At 49.6% G+C, this 13,260-nt stretch overlaps 1 long non-coding RNA gene across 1 annotated transcript in view; it reads right to left on the bottom strand.

Annotated features, from left to right (window-relative positions):
• The window catches only part of LOC143143069 (uncharacterized), a 50,086-nt gene extending 45,536 nt beyond the window's left edge, over positions 1-4,550 (bottom strand). The window contains exon 1 of the long non-coding RNA XR_012991014.1: positions 4,311-4,550. This is a non-coding gene — a long non-coding RNA (uncharacterized LOC143143069). The remainder of the gene's footprint in view (positions 1-4,310) is intronic.
• Positions 4,551-13,260: the final 8,710 nt, after the last annotated feature.

Below are 13,260 nucleotides of genomic sequence, written 5' to 3'. Positions count from 1 at the left end.
TGCAAAACAATTATCGCGGAATGCGGTCAGCTGTTCCGAGACGCGCGTTGACGTCATGCGGTTAACGCGTGCGCGAGTTCTTGCGGGCTCCTACGCACGTGCGTCGTGACTACGTGACCCTGCGAAACTGCACCCTCCTCCGAGTCCAATCTCGTCTTTCTCCCCCACCCACCCTCATCTCTTTCTCTCTCTCTCTCTCTCTCTCTTTTACTTTTCTCACTCTCTCTACTCTCTACTCTCTACTCTCTCCTCTCGCTCGTTCACTCGTTCACTCGCGTTCCCTTCTCCCCTCCCCCTTTTCCCTCGCAGCCGCTCGATCTTTCTACCACCTAATTAGAGAAACGCGCGATGTCTCCCGCAGCACTTCCGTTTTCCGCTTGCGTAACCCGCTCTCCGTGACACGCCTCGTCCTTGAAAGTTTTACACGTGCCGGAATTACACCGGCTGCGAAACCATTCGGTGTAAACAGACGATGACGACGACGACGAAGAAGACGAAGACGAAGACGAAGAAGATGGTTATTCGTTTCATCGACACGTCGATCCGTGTTCGATATCTCGCGTTTCCTCCGGTTGATCCGTCGCGGTCTCTCGCGCGAAACGATCGATCGTAATTGATCGTCGGCCGAAAATCCCGGCGAGAGTCGCTCGTTCTCGCGTCGCCGGACACGGTTGAACGTTGTACTCTCGTCCGTAGTACTCGAAAGACGATCATTAATTGCTGCTCAAACATCCGTATCGCTCGCTGTGCAAATATTTTGTCGTTACACAAAGCACAGGTATCGTCGCCCGGCGCCTGATATCTTCATCGAGTTCACCCCCCACCCCGAATACTCCGACGCTGCTTGCCGCGGGCTGGCGAACTTTGTTCCGTTCCGTTCCGTTCCGTGTGTCGATCCTCGCGAACTCGAACAGTTGTCGCGGATTTCGTGGGAAAGCGTCGCGGGTGCGCCGAAGAAGAAAAAAAAAATGAGAATAAGAAAAGAAAAGAAACGAAAGGAAGGAACGCGTACGCGGAACGATCGTTGGCGTTCGTTGTCGGTCACGAGGAGAGAAAGAAGCACGAAACGACGAATTAGTAGGTCGCGTTGGTTGCTCGCCGATTCTCTCGATGGCGGCAGCACCGATCGACGGTGTGTGTTGGTCTTTAAAAAATTTGCAAGGTTCGGTCCGCGCGTGGGTTCGTTCAACTTTGGCTGTCTCAGCCGAGCTCGCGCGCGCACACGCGCGAATATTTCTCCCTTCCTCTTCGTCGTCGTACGTCCCTCTTCCTTTCCTCTAGCTCCTCTTCCGTCTCCTTCCATTCACATGTATAGAGAATGTTCCGCCCAAGTGACTCACTGTTCCCACCTCCTCCTCCTCCTTCTTCTTCTTCTTCTTCTTCTTTTTCTTCTTTATTTTTTTTTTTTCTTTCCTTCCTCTTCTTTTTTTTTTCCCCTCTTCCACTACTTTTTTCATACCATTTCCCGCTGCTCGTTATTCGCGAGATAGCTCGAGGTTGTTCTAACGAGATCGCGTTTCGCGAAATAGTCGCGCGCGAGTTATCCCGTCCGAGAGGTAAACGTCGTTGACGAGGCGATGGAAAATTTTCAAAAGATCGTTATTACCTTCCGGAACGGCGTCGCGACGGTCGTAGCCGGCACCGTATCGCTGTTGTTTAGATAGCACGAGGCCGTGGAAACGCGTGGTTCCCACAGGTTAAACGTCCACGTGTCGTCGCCGCGGAAAGACTGCCTCGATTCCGACGAAGAGAGAGACTCCTTCGACCAGTTCGGTTTAGATTCCGTTCAACGTAATTTCGTATGGATGTACCGCGACGCGGGAGGCGCGATAAGAACGGGGAAAAAATGGTTCGACTTATCGAGTTTTCCGGAACGGAACTAAACATTCTTGTCTTCTTTTTTCGCGAGGAAGAAAAAAGGATCGTTCAAAAAAAAAAAAGCGCTCGATGGATGGTTTAGATGACGTTGTAATTCCATATATATAACGATGCTGGAGTCGCGACAAGAAGGGGACAAAGCAGTCTCGAGTTTTCCAAAACAGAGTTAAAGATGTCCACTTTTTACACGTGGTACGAAACCGTCTCGATAATTGGGGAAAAACGATCGTTCGATCGACTGTTTGGCTTCTGTCGAACGTAATTCCGTACAGAAGACACGCGAGATGCTTTTAAGAAACGAATAATTCGACTAGTCGAGTTTCCCCGAAACGAAGTTTCTTTCTCCACGTGGTACGAAACCGTCTCGTTCGGAGAAAGAACGATCGATCGAGCGCGCGAAGATTCACGAACGAGATCGAGGAACCATCGATATCGCGATTAGCCGCACGGTGGCTCGGCGTGGACGCGTGTAGAGCTCGATAGCCCTGTACGCGAGTAGCGTGTTTGTTCTCTCGTAATCGGGTCTCGGATCGGCCAATCAACCAAGTTCTATTGCTTGGACCAGCAGCACCGAGCGTCGGGGATGTATCTAAACGCGATATAGCTATAGTGTGTGACGCGAGGCAGCGTGGGAACTCCTTGGAGGTGCAGCGGTTCTCAGTTTCGAGCGATCGGCCACGGGAACGGAAACGCCGGTCCGTCGTTTTTCCAATTGGCTCGGTTCCTCGCGAAAATCCCCGATCGTCGACGATCTCGCGAACTCGCGTACGAAACGAACGAGAGGCTCCTCCCCCTCCCCCTTCCCTCCCGCAGCGAGCACGGTCGATCGCGTAGGAGCCAAAGACGGAGAGACAGACGACGATAGCCGACCGGACGTAGGTACGTCTGCGGCTTCTGTGGTTCGTGGTTTAGTTGGCGAGTTTTTGTCGCGTTTTACGAGCGCTTTAGCGGCGCTTTTTATAGCCGGCGGGTCACTTCACAATGCGCCATCACTGTGGGCTTTTTACAGACATCCTTTATCTAAGCGGTAGTATCGAGTGTGTGGGTACTTTGCATATGGGCCGGGTTATATAATGGGTGTACGCGTTACAGGCTCTTCCCAATCGTACGTTCGATGCACCGACGCGTTGTACCGTATCGGTCGACGTTTCTTTCCTCTTTCTTTTTTCTTTTCTTTCTCTTTTTCTCTTTCCTCCTTCTTTTTCCGTCGCTGGTATCGCAAAGTGCGATTCGAGTCGAAAAGGGCCTCGAACGGTCTCCGTATCGCGAAGAAAGTATCCATTTGGAGAGTTGTTCGATCGCGCGTGAATTTTCCCGATCGGATTTCGTACGCGGCGCTCGTTCCGGGACGAAAAATACGGGATTTGGAGGACGGTGTTGAATCGAGCGGGAAGAATCGTTGCACGGAAATGCTTTCGCGCGAACGACGCGAAACCGATTTGCATTTCGTCGGCGATCGCACGGGGAACGTCGGTATTTATTTATGCCGTTGCAGAGGCGCGCGTGTATCTTCGACCGTATGCGTATCTCTGCGTGCCACGTCCGGTGCATAGATCGTTCCCTCCTTCTCTCGCCATTCAGAGACTCGCCATGAATGAACCGCAGACTCTTCGTTCTCTCCGTAGTAAATACTTTTTCCCACACGTTCACCGCAACAATGGCCATCGCGTTCGTGGTTCCGAGGGTAAACGCGAACGTTGACAACTTATCCGTCTACCCTCGATTCGATTCGGCTGTATTCGAGCGCGTACGTGTGCGTGCGTGCGTTCATTTTTCCCTTTTTTTCCCTCTCTCTCGTAAGTTTCTGTTTCTGTTTTTTGCTTCTTTTTTCTTTTTTCTTTTTCTTTCCGCGTCGATCGGTCGAAAAACGGTACGACCCGACGACCGGCGGAAATATCGTCGTTCGTCGTCGTTCCTTTCGCGGAGGCGGGAGCCAACCGCCGCGCGCACGATTTAAGAAAGGTTAACGAACTTTGGTTTCCTCGATAGCGTAACATTCGTGGGTAAATACTTTACGAGCGCTCGCTGAAACGTTAACTAGATACTCGATCCTCTCGTTTATCGCTAACAAAGAATAGCAGCTCCGTTAGCTCGAACGTGTGAAAATCCCGTTCGACGCGATACATTCGTTATTGATTTTACAATATCCTGTAATTATCCGCGCGCGATTAATCGCGGGTAATTGCTGCGCGACCATCGAACGTTCTATCGAGCCACGCTCGAACGAGAGCCAACCGAGGGAATTGGGACAATGAGTCGGTGTCTCGTCCGGAGAACTCGAAAATAAAAAGTCGACGAAGAAACGAAACGAAACGAAACGAAACGAAACGAACAAACGAACGAACGAACGAACGAACGAACGAACGAATCCACGGACCGGCCGGATTATCCGCTAGCTTCTTTTTTGACCGTATTGTAACTGGGTCACGTACTCGCCTCGTCGAATCCTTCGCTTTCGCACATGCGTACTCCGTTTCCGCTTCTGACGTCACTTCCCCTCTCCTGCTGCGTCCCAGACAGCCGAGACTGGCCACGTTGCTTCCAAGATAGAACTCTGGCCCAAAATTGGCTCGCGAGGGTGTTTCGTTCCGTCTTTCGTCTCGGAGCGTACGACAACGTTCCTTTTCACTCGCGGCTCGCATTCCGTGCACGTTTTTCTTTCGCGATACGAAACACTCGGTTCGTTCACGCCGATTCCTACGTTTCTCGACGATACCTCGTTCTACACCGCGCTCGAACTTTCGCGACGATCGTAAAGATTTCCGTGCGGCTTTACGCCGCGATAACGACGCGTCTTCGTGCGCGTTTCGATCGTGTTCCTCGACGACGAACCAAGAGAAAACGCCGCTCGTGGAATTACCAACGTAGGCGTGTTATTTTCACCGTTAACACCGACCGCACGGATATCGGCCAGAACGCGAATATAACTGATAAAAGGTTTGCGTCATAGCGCCACCTGCGCGGAGCACAAATTCCTCGATTGCGTAAATGCTCGTAGCGTGCACTCGCTCGCACGCGAACCTACCTGTGTGTACGTACGTGCATTCGTTACGGGCTAACCGTAAATTTTTGTTAAGCGAGCCGCGCGGGTTGTGTCGTTTGATAAAACGTTGGTTCCTCCGAGTGAGCGAATTAATCGGGGGAATAGGGCCACGTGCCACAAATGACGTTATGCAACGAAAATTATATTTCACCGAGACCGGGAGAATGCCCGCTAAATTGACTTTAATAATCGGCACGTATTATTCCACGATGAAATACTTCATTATAATACCGTTACCGAACCAACTTTATCGGAAATTAATGATTCTTACAGTCCGCGTCCTATTCGGAAAAGAACGGATTCAAGTGCACGCGAATTTGGTTGTTTATTACGAACAATAAGTGTGTACTAGGAAAAGTAACACGATGGATTGAAAATCGAATTCGTATAGGGGAAAAAAAAAAGATAAATTTTAGGGTGGAATTTTAACGTACATTCGTTTGAGCCAATCTACTTCGATTTGAACACTTTTGGGGCAACATTTTGGTTGATATTTAATCGTATTTGAACGCGTCCCAAAGGATCTCGAACAAGCAAGGGAATTTGTTAATTTTGCAGCTGTTTGAAGCGCAATGTTAATAAGTAAAATTATAATCGTTAAACGAGTGATCGATACATCAAGTACAGTGAAATATTCCTTAGCCTTCAATTGCAATTGTTTTGCACAAATGAGATTTTTTTAAGAACAGTGTTGCGAAGTACAAAATGTACATTTCTGTACGATTGCTTTCTAATGGTTTGTACACCTCCTCTTTCTCCACTCGTTACAGCGGCCCCGTTGTAAGTTTGTGCGATTAATTCATGTTCATCGTTGGACACAAGTTTTAATTGTTCCGAAATACACTCCGCCGAACCTTGAGGATTTTACGATTTCGGACTAAAAAATCCCGAAAATCGTTCGTGCACCTTTCAGATCGTAACGAAAAATAATCGTACTATTGCGTTCCACTTTTCGAGACCTAAGAAACGTTTAAAAAAAAGTTTTTATTTCAATATTTTCCTGCAGTTTCAAGATTTTCGAATCTCGTATTTTGCAAATACTCGACAGAGTTCTTCCCTTTTCTTCGTTTCTACAAAGATATTAATTAAACGATAGAATTGCGCAATATTTACCCGCGTTAATGACAACAACGGTTACGACGTTAGTTTCGTTAATTCGCGTTCTTTGTGCTCGTACAGTGGCAACGTATCTCGGGCTGCAACGCTACCAGCCGAAACTGCACGTGTGTGTTGACGACAATCAACTGACAATCAAATGACAAACGACGAATGACGAGTTACTCCCACTACGTTACTCCCCCACTAAGTAACCATCTAGACGCTGTATGGATTGTGCGGCTTGGTGCAGTCTGCAATGAATGCAATCTCAGTGCCGAGTATAAGAAACTGTAGCGATACGTACTAGAAATCGAGACGATTGATCGAGAATCATCAGTTTCTCAAAAAGCTCGTTATAGAGAAACCGAGACGAAACGATGTTCCACAGGTTGGATACTCTAGATTTTTCAATACAATTATCGTATAATAGTTACAAGGCCATCAAATTATATAGAAAACTTTCGTTTTGTATTTCGTTACAGATCAAACACTTTATCAGCCTCGTGCGTAATCTGTATCAAAAGGTGTCGGGGATTCAAAACAAAATTCCAAGAAAAGAAGTTCCATCGAGGAAAATAATCGTTAAACGGTTGTATTAATTTTCCAAGTCTTCTCTCGACAGTACCTCAACCATTGCAATAAAAAAACTCGAATTTTTCGTCTAAAGATTCCATGCAATCGTACACGTGTTCGTCTTCGATATCAATTTTAAAACTATTTGTATCGATATCGAACCGAGCCTGTTAAAATTTTTTTTAAAAATCTTCAAATTCGGTACTTTCGATCCCGAAACTCTCCTCAAGGCGCGTGTTGTAATTTTATTCCGATTTATATCACATCGATACGTTCCGAAGTCGTTTTTCTCAAAAGTTCGAAATAGGAACTTGCGCTCCCAAAATGTTGTCAGGTTTCACTTTTCACGGATAATAGAAATACTGGATAATAAAACTGGTCCGATGCCTGGTAATTCAGCGGACCTCGCGTTTTCGTATTATCCGATAGGAATAATTTCTCACAACATCCGGTCTGCGTATTCGAGTTCCGTTCTACGCTCGACGTGGCACCGAGATACGAACCGAACACCTTCACCGAAGCCAGTTCTCCGTTATTAAAGGATGCGGCTAATTAACGAACGTAGGAAAACGATCGGGTTAGAAGTTCCAAATATACATATATATTTCATCGAAAAAGTTTCTCGTTTACGCGTTCCCGCGATATCGCACCCTCGTTCGATTCGATTCACGAGAGAATATTATTATTAACCCTTTGAGTGCTACGTGCGCGTATATCCGTTTAGAGGAAGCCACGGGTGCAAATTACGAACGTATATATGCGTTCGGGGAAAACTATTCGTGTGGATAGTGAACCCGTTTGCACAAGTTCTGGAATAATTCTTCCGCATTATTTCGTTCGAGGGAAAAGAATTACAACTCGGTTGCAGCTTGTACGTTCGATCGATAAAATTAATTCGGGGAGTCAAAGAGCTAAATTCGGCGAGAATGTTGGCAAGTTGGTTTCGTAATTGAAACGAAACGATGGAAATTGAAATATTTCGAGTTACTTTCGCGGCACGGTTCCCCCGTCCAGGTGTAAAAAAGTTGCACGATAAAAAGTAGGGTCCGCCCTAATGTCTCCTTGGAAATCGTCGCCGGTTCGTGCGTCCACGTCGTAAAAGGAACCGATGAAAAGCAGCGTACGCGCAACAGGTCTTTTTAGATTCCGCGAACATGAGCCCAGGCCGGACCCGGAAGCTTTCCAAGTACTTCTGTTTGTACAGGGTGTCCCGATCGCGAGTATGCCCACGATCGGAGAGACACTTCCATCGCGAAACCGTAAAACTGTTCGGTGTGTGTACACAGAGGCTACCGATCGTCGAGATACGATACAACGACGCACAGCACCGCATTACGAAAACAAAAGAACGAGAATTTGGTTTATCTCGCGGGCCGAATTCCTCGCTCGAAATCGTGTCTCGATTTCGCAATCGTGACTATCCGTATCGGTGATCGATTCTAGGCCCTCGCTCTTCTCAACGGACGTCAGATTTCTTATCGTCCAACAGTTTGTCCAAGAACCGTCCAGTCGAAAATGTATCGCGACGAAAGAATCGATGTACACGGTGGGAAAGAAAAAATAAGTTCGTAACTCTTCGAATGGACGATACCGGGTCAAAACGATACGAGAAAGGATCTCGAGTGGTAATATTTACAAATTTACGAATAACTTTCCGTTCGCGTCACGGATTCGTAATCCGTTCAACGATCCAACGAGACCCACGGGTTACATTTCCGTGGCGATGCGACGTCTCGTAACGAGATAATCCTGTGTTAAGATACGCGCGTAAAGTGGAAAGACAGATAATCCATTGTTTCCGTGCGGTATCGATGGCTCTGGTGGCGAGCGACTCGCTAGAAACGGGAACAAAGAATTGTCGCTAGATTTGCGAGTGTTAATTTTTGTTTTTCGTTCCACGTTCGTTGGAAATTTTCCGTTTCGAGCGTGTCCCCGTTACGTATCAATCTCTCCGTAATTAGCGTTCCCGTGATCGTCGCGACTCGATGATCCCGTACGATTCTCCCGGTACTTGACACACCGTGTCGTAGTTATTTCGGTCACGGTGCAACATTATCGGGACGCTAAATTAATAATCGAACAACGAAAGCGTCTCTTGGAAGTGTCGAGTGCGGCTCTCGAATAGCCGGTTAGTCGTCTCGTCGACAACAGCTGCCCGTTTAACATACCCGGTGAAACGTTAGTAGAACGCGATAAATCGTCGCGCGTGTAACAGTGCTACAAAGTTAAAGACACGAGTTCGAGCCGTATTCTCGTACGATGCATCCGAATTTTGCATCGGAAAATTCAAATCGCGAACACGAAACATTCTCTGTTACGATAAACACGATCTTTCCTTGATCCACTCGTTGTACCAAAAAAATTCTTATCAAGAATAACGATACGTTTCTATACGTTTTCGATTTTGGGTCGTATTCTCTTACGATGCATCCGAATTTTGCATCGGAAAATTCTAATCGCGAACACGGGGCATTTTCTATTACAATAAACACGATCTTTCCTCGATCCACTCGTTGTACCAAAAAAATTCTTATGAAGAATAACGATACGTTTCTATACGTTTTCGATTTTGGGCCGTATTCTCTCACGATGCACCCGAATTTTGCATCGGAAAATTCAAATCGCGAACACGAAATTCTCTGTTACGATAAACACGATCTTTCCTCGATCCAATCGTTGTACCAAAAAAATTCGTATCACGATTACGGATACGTTTCGGTAGATTTTCGATCTCGAGCAACAGTATCCTCCAAGATACCTAATTTAAGATATCTAATTTAAGGTACCTAATTTAAGTTACCGTTTACGCGCGCCACGAGCCACGGATTCGCGTGGATTAAAATCGTCCGCGTTTCGTCGCGACACCGATGGCCGAAATTCGGCCACGCGGATAACCGAGAGTCGACCGTTGCCGGTAGGATCCACAGTTCGCCATCCGGCTGGTTGATTTTCCACGTTGAAACGGGAATCGGTGGTCAGGATTCGCGCGATTTATAGAACGCGTCCGCGCCGTTTATATTCGTTTCCTTTGGATTTCCTCTCGACGCGGAGGTCGCTTCTTTGTCGCGCTTTTGTACTCCGTCGTTTCTCCCTTTTGCCGTGCGGTGTGCATCGGCGCGAGGAGCGCGGGTGTTTGTACAAGCGAGAGACCAAGAGAGAGAGCGAGAGAGAGAAATAGAGAGAGAGAGAGAGAGAGAGAGAGAGAGAGAGAGAGAGAGAGAGGCAACTGGCTCGGGTAATGAATGGATTAAACAACCTGACGTCACAGGATGGATTATATAAACGGTGGTGCGCGTGACATAGAACGTAGGAAGGAAGTTCGCTTCCTTTCGTACCTAGAAGGTATTCGTCCGTACGTACGTTCGTATAATGCACGCGCGTACGCGAGCGATTTCGTTGCCGAGAAGAGGGGTCGTTCATTTAAAAGCGGACGAGCTCGGTTAGAATCCCAATGACGGCGAGACAGTGCCGCCCCTTTTAAAGCTTCCCTTCGTCGACGCGGCCGTCGGGCCCTCTCTCCCCTCCTTCGAATCAATTTTTACCTGAACGCTTTGATCGCGGGTGCAGCCACGCTACCGCGCACGAACGCGGTGTTCTTTTTTTCTTCTTTTTCCTTTTTTTCCTTTTCGTGTTTCTTTTCGTTTCTTTTCTTTTCTTTACGCTTTTTTCCCCCCGTCGCGGATCGATCGAAATCGCGTCGCAACCGGGCGAGCGGGCGAGCGGGCGAGCGGGTGAATGCGTTATCCCGGTTCGCCGACGACGAAAGCACCGAATCGAGCTCGTACGGGCGAGAGGCGCGCGATCCTTTGGGGTTTGGCGAAAACTCGGGCCCCGATACGCGTGCCAGAATACACCGAGATACGACGGCTTCTCGAAGCTACGTCCCAAGCTGCTCGTCCCGGTATATTTTTGTATCACTCTGCATCTATTTGACCGGCGTAGTGGAAACGGGGTATTCGTAGTCAGACGATGCCGGACGACCCAGTTCTCGCGTGGCTCGAACGTGCACGGAAAGATCCGGGCACGTGTTTACCGATCGACGCGCACCGTTGCCTGCTACGCGTTCGTTCGTTGGTCGGTTGGTCGGTCGGTCGGTTGGTTGGTTCGTTTCTCTCAGCCGAGGTCCTCTCGCGCGGTTATTAGCGTCTAGTCTGGGAGCCGTCTGCGGGTCGACGTCCGCCGCGCAGAAATAGAAGCGCCGCGACGCTCGTTACATTCCGTCACCTACGTTCCGCTGACCATCCCCGAGCGAACGGACCCCTCGCGGTGACCGATTCGCCGTTTCCGAGACGCTCGCTCGTGCACGCGTGCTGGATTTAAAACGGTCACGCGCGTGCAGTTTTAGCCCGCCTAGACGCGAGCGCGCATCGATCATCCGCGGCTCCGTTTCCGGTGCAAGGGACACTGTCTACCCGTATCGCGTCCTCTCGAAATCGCGCGCCCGTTCACCTTTCGACGGGATATCGTTGCTTCGGTTCTCTTCGTCTTTTTTCTTTTCTTTTTTTTTTTTGAGAGGGTTTTCCCTTCGTTTCTTTTCTTCTCTCTCTTTTTCTTCCCCACCTCGTCCCCTTGGGACGTCTCTCGCGCTCGAAAATCACGAACGGATCGCGAGCGCGTTTCCACGCTCCGTCCCACGAAGCGCGATTACCCACGAGGCTGGTTAACGGTCACCCTCTTAACTCGAAGGGCAGGTGCGTAGTCCGGTTTACAAGGGAAAAGGGCAGCTGCTCGTCTTAGACGGTCTCTCGAAGGAAGGGGAAGGAAGGCGAAGAACGTAGAAGGAAGGGATGCGGTTCGCTGCTAAGGTAAACGATATAATAGGGACGTAACAGTGGGTCCTTTTCAGAGGCAGATGTCCTGCTCGAGACACGTGCCCATCCCGTAGCCCCCTTTTTCGGGCCCCCGTTTCTTCTTTCTTCGACGCGATTAGACCGAACGTACACACGGAGCTGGCGAGAAACACGGGAGCGAGTGGAGTGAAGGAAGGCAGGCAGGCAGGAAGGAAGAGAGAGAGCTGGAAACACCGAAAGTCCTCTCGCGCGTCTCGTACTCTCTTCTCCCCCCCCCTTACTCTGCTTTTCTCTCCGTCCCTCGCGCTCGCTTCCGTCTTTTCTTTCTCCCTTCCGTTTTCCTCCTTTCTTATGCTCCCGTTCCTTTTCTTTCTTTCTTTTTTCCCTTTTCTCTCTCTCTCTCTCTCTCTCGTTTTTTTTTCTCTCACCCGGAGGGGGATTCCAGCTGCCGGTCTCGTTACAGCGGATCGCACCGGTGCAACGACGCACCGAAACCGTCTATTGTGCTCGCGAAACTCGTCTAGCGAGACCGCGCGTCGACCTTACCGATGTCCAAGGAACGAGACACCGCGGCACGAACGCGCGAGAGGAGCCTCGAATCCTCTCCTCGCGAAAGGAAAGAACTCTCGAGATCCACGGCCGGCTCGTTCCGCGAGATACGGAACGGTTTCCCCGCCGGTGGAATAACGACGAGCACACCGAGAAGAGCGGCCTGGAAAGAGAATCGAAAGTTTGCGAAGCCGGTTTTGCTCGAGCCGGCGCTGCGCTGCTCGCCGCTGCTCGCCGGTGCTCGCCGGTGCTCGCCGCGCGAGTTCGATGGATCGAAGATAGAAGACGGAGAGGCAAATTCTTTCAAACGGTCGACGCACGCGCTCTCGGTTGAAAGGTGCATTCAGGAGGATTTCGTGGAAGCCGCTTCGTTCTCGTCCGCTAGCTCGCTCGCTCGCTCGTTCGTTCGTTCGTTCGCTCCACGCCGGGCGCATTGAAGCTGCGCTCGTTGTCTGAGAGCGGCTGCGCGCCGTGCGACTTTTTGAGTCGCTTTGGTCCCACGCTGAGAGACTATGGACGCGGTCTACGTGCACGCCCGCGTGCACATCCATGCACACGGACGTTCCACGCGGGGAAACGGTACCGAGAGATTCATCGTGCATAGGTTCGCTCGACTACGGTGGGACGCGCTCGATATATCGCCGCTACTTTTACCCCGATATCGCCACTTTCCTCTTTTTGCGACACGATACAGCCCAGACGGTCCCGTCGCGAGCGAGTGGACGGACAAACGCTACGCGATACGGTGACGTCGGCCGATTTGGGTCGAGAGGTTTTCGGTACGCCGTGAACTCTTCGGAAGTTGCGAGAGTCGACCAGATCGGTTCGAGACATACGCGATCGCGCTGGAGGATTCTCAGCGGCTTGGAAACCCCATGAAAATTGAAAGAATCGGTTCCACGTATTTCTAATTGCACACGAGGGTGTTCAGAACCCTCAGAACCATTTCGAAAGGACGAGAATCGCCGTCAGAGTCGAGAATATCGATTAGAGATAATCGCGATCGCGTTCAAAGGTTTTCGGAAGCTTGGAAACCAGAAGAATCGGTTCGAAACATCCTCGATCGCGCTCGAGCGTCTCGAAAGCCTCGAAACCCTTTGGCAACCAATAACGATCGATTCGAGACATCTGCGATCCCGCTGAAGGGTTTTCGGAAGCTTGGAAACCAGTAGAATCGGTTCGAGACATCCCGATCCCTCTCGAGAGTGTCTCGGAAGCCTCGAAACCCTTTGGCAACCAGTAACGATCGATTCGAGACATCTGCGATCCCGTTCGAGGGTTTTCGGAACGCTCGAAAAACCCTTTGTAAACATCACTCGGTGTATCGCG

This window comes from Ptiloglossa arizonensis, chromosome 2 (genome assembly GCF_051014685.1).
Source record: "Ptiloglossa arizonensis isolate GNS036 chromosome 2, iyPtiAriz1_principal, whole genome shotgun sequence".
Lineage (NCBI taxonomy): Eukaryota > Metazoa > Arthropoda > Insecta > Hymenoptera > Colletidae > Ptiloglossa > Ptiloglossa arizonensis.
This window is presented reverse-complemented; position numbering and strand designations above follow the sequence as displayed.